This window comes from Xenopus laevis, chromosome 8L (genome assembly GCF_017654675.1).
Source record: "Xenopus laevis strain J_2021 chromosome 8L, Xenopus_laevis_v10.1, whole genome shotgun sequence".
Classification (NCBI taxonomy): Eukaryota; Metazoa; Chordata; class Amphibia; order Anura; family Pipidae; genus Xenopus; species Xenopus laevis.
The window spans coordinates 123,132,141-123,135,958 of NC_054385.1; positions in this window are offsets into that span (position 1 = coordinate 123,132,141).

The window sequence follows — 3,818 nt, forward strand, 5'->3', positions numbered from 1 at the left end:
TTACGTGCATAGCGATGATTTATTCTAATGACACTCGTTTTCATAGTGATAGAGAGACGGCTGTCTCGTGGTTTTTTCCTGCTGCTATTTTATCTAGCTCTGCCCTGGGTGTGCTGCTCTAACAGGTTGTTCCCATCCTTCCCCAAACTGCCCGAAGCTTCCTGTGCTCCCATCCAGGAATGCAGTCAGACCTGTCCCTTTGCTTGTGCAAACATCCCTTTCATTTCCTTGTGTGAAATTGGTTCCCACTGATGCAAATTGTAGCTCATACTTGAGTGTATTTAGTTCATATTACCAAGATACGGTCTGCGTATCAGTTTTTTTTTTCTTTCTTTTTCTCCCCATGTTTTTGTTGTGTTATTGATAATAAACCCCTTTCCTTTTTTTAAATTAAGACTGCACCCTGAATATTTGAGCATCGTCGGAGATCTTTGTTTATAGCTTAAACCCAAGCACTTAGGGTATAATTAAACACGGGGTGTTAAGGATATAGTGCAGGGGTCCCCAACCTTTTTTACCCATGAGCCACATTCAAATGTAAAAAGTATTGGGGAGCAACACAAGCATGAAAAAGTCCCTTGGGGTGCCAAATTAGGTCTATGATTGGCTATTTGGTAGCCCCTTTGTGGACTGGCAACCTACAAGAGGCTCTACTTGGCAATATACTTCGTTTTTATGCAATTAAAACTTACCTTCAAGCTTGGAATTCAAAAATAAACACCTGCTTTGAGGACCCTGAGAGCAACATCCAAGGGGTTGGAGAGCAACATGTTGCTCATGAGCTACTGGTTGAGGATCACTGATATAGTGAATAATGTACCCCCTCTTGTAAAATATAAGGATATTTGGATATAAGGATAGGAAGTTACTGAGGAGTTCCATGATCATAAAAAGACGATGCCGAAGGCTGATTGTTTTTATACAGGTCACGGAACTATGACATGACTTCTAATATCCTCATATTTTGAAACAGGGGGTACTTTATTTATTATAATATAGAGAGTATGTGACATAGATGGCATCACTAAGCTCCGATTATAATCGATGACATCATAAAGCACCATTTATAAGGATAACATTTACAGGATGTTCATAGCTCTTGTGTATATAGTGAATAAAGTACCCCCTCTTGTAAAATATAAGGATATTATAAGTTACTGAGGAGTTTCATGATCATAAAAAACACGAGGCCAAAGGCTGAGTGATTTTATACAGGTCATGGAACTCCGAGTTGACTTCTAATATCTTCATATTTTTCAACAGGGGGTACTTTATTTATTATAATACACACGTTTTAGTGTGTCATGTGACAGAAATGACATCACTAAGCTCCAGTTATAACCAATGACATCACTAAGCTCCTATAATAACCAATGACATCACTAAGCTCCTATTATAACTAATGACATCATTGAGCAACATTTATAAGGATATCATTTACAGGATATTCATGTGTACTATTTTGTGAATAAAGTACCGCTATTGTAAAATATAAGGATAAGAGGCCGAAGACTGAGTGTTTTTTATACAGGTCATGGAACTCCGAGTTTACTTCTAATATCCTCATATTTTACAACAAAGGGTACTTTATTTATTATACTACACAAGTTTTAGTGAGTCGTGACAAAAATGACATCACTACTCACCGTTTATAACAGATGACATCACTAGTCACCCTTTATAAGGATATAATTTACAGGATATTCATGATTCTTGTGTATTTTATCCATATAAACGCTAGATCTTTCATGGAAAAAAATGATTGCCCAAGCGACTCATTCCATAAATAGATTTTCATTGCTAGCTGAATTACATATTTATTTCCTACCCTAGTACAGGTATGGGATCTGTTATCCGGAAACCCGTTATCCAGAAAGCTCCGAATTTCAGAAAGGCGGTCTGCTATAGACTCCATTATAATCAAATAATCCCAATTTTTTAAAAAAAACGATTTCCTTTTTCTCTGTAATAATAAACAGTATCTTGTACTTAATCCCAACTAAGATATAATTAATCCTTATTGGAAGCAAAACCAGCCTATTGGTTCATTTAATGTTTACATGGTTTTCTAGTAGTCTTAAAGGGATACTGTTATTTTTCCAAAACGCATCAGTTAATAGTGTTGCTCCAGCAGATTTCTGCATTGAAATCCATTTCTCAAAAGAGCAAATAGATATTTTTATATGTAAATTTGAAATCTGACATGGGGCTAGACATTTTGTCAGTTTCCCAGCTGCCCCCAGTCATGTGACTTGTGCTCTGATAAACTTCAGTCACTCTTTACTGCTGTACTGAAAGTTGGAGTGATCTCACCCCCTTCGCTACCGCCCCCAGCAGCCTATCAACAGAACGATGGGAAGGTAACCAGATAACGGTTAGATCTAAGAACAGCACTCAATAGTAAAATCCAGGTCCCACTGAGAAACATTCAGTTACATTGAGTAGGAGAAACAACAGCCTGCCAGAAAGCAGTTGCATCCTAAAGTGATGGCTCCTTCTGAAAGCACATGACCAGGCAAAATAACCTGAGATGCACCTACACACCAATATTACAACTAAAAAAATATATACTTGTTGGGTTAGGAAAAGGGATGCACCTAAGCCACTATTTTGGATTCAGCCAAACCCCTGAATCCTTTGTGAAAGATTCAGTCGAATACTGAACCGAAATTCGAACCTTAATTTGCATATGCAAATCAGTGAGGGAGGGTAAAGGAGAGTGTGCTGCAAACATTTTTTTTACTTCCTTGTTTTGTGACGAAAAGTCACATGATTTTAAGGTTTCGGATTCCGTTCGGCCAGGCACAAGGATTCGGCCGAATCCGAATCCTGCTGAAAAAGGCAGAATCCTGGCCTAATACGGAACGAAATCCTGGATTCGGTGCATCCCTAGTTAGGAATGACATTTTATATTGTAGAGTGAATTATTTGCAGTGTAAACAGTGTAATTTAGAAATAAAAACTACACCATTAAAAGCATGACAGAATCCCTTAAAGGTATGACAATCCAAATTACAGAAAGATCTGTTATCTGGAAAACCCCAGGACCCCGAGCATTCTGGATAACAGGTCCCATACCTGTAATATGGTGTCCCTCCCTGTACTGGAATTGTTGTCCCTTCTTCAAAGTGGCTTTTAACCTTTAACATTATAGAAACTATCCCACAACTAAATTCTTATGGCTGCTGCTGCTATAACGCTTGCTGTATTTTAATTTTGGAAATAATCTACACTCGAGCAACCGAGTGGTACCTGTAATATTTACCTCTGGGCTGAGAAATGATGTGGGACAGCTGCCCCTCCGGTGAAAGATCATTTCTTAGGCCTAAAACACACATGGGACTTCTAATGAAGATCTGGCTGCTTGCAGTGTTAGTCGTTATAGTACTGCTGAATTAATCTCCCTTTAGACATTCACTGGGGGTAATTTATCAACACTGGGCAAATTTGCCCATGGACAGTAATAACCCATGGCAACCAATCAAATTGCTGCATTCATTGATCTACTTGCAGCTGGATTCAAAAAGCTAATCACTGATTGGTTGCTATTGGTAACTGCCCTTGGGCAAATTTGCCCAGTGTTGATAAATGAGCCCCAATTGTCTTCTAGCATTGAGTGAAATATCTTTTATTTTATTTACCCAAATATTCTACACGCAGTAACTGCTTATCTGTATGCTCAGGATCAGTGTATGTATCATGAAGCTTTTACTGCAGAGCACTTTATCTTTTAGGGAGGTCAAGCAACTGTACTAGGGATACACCGAATCCAGGATTCGCTTCGGGATTCGGCCTTTTTGTTGTATATTGAAATGTTA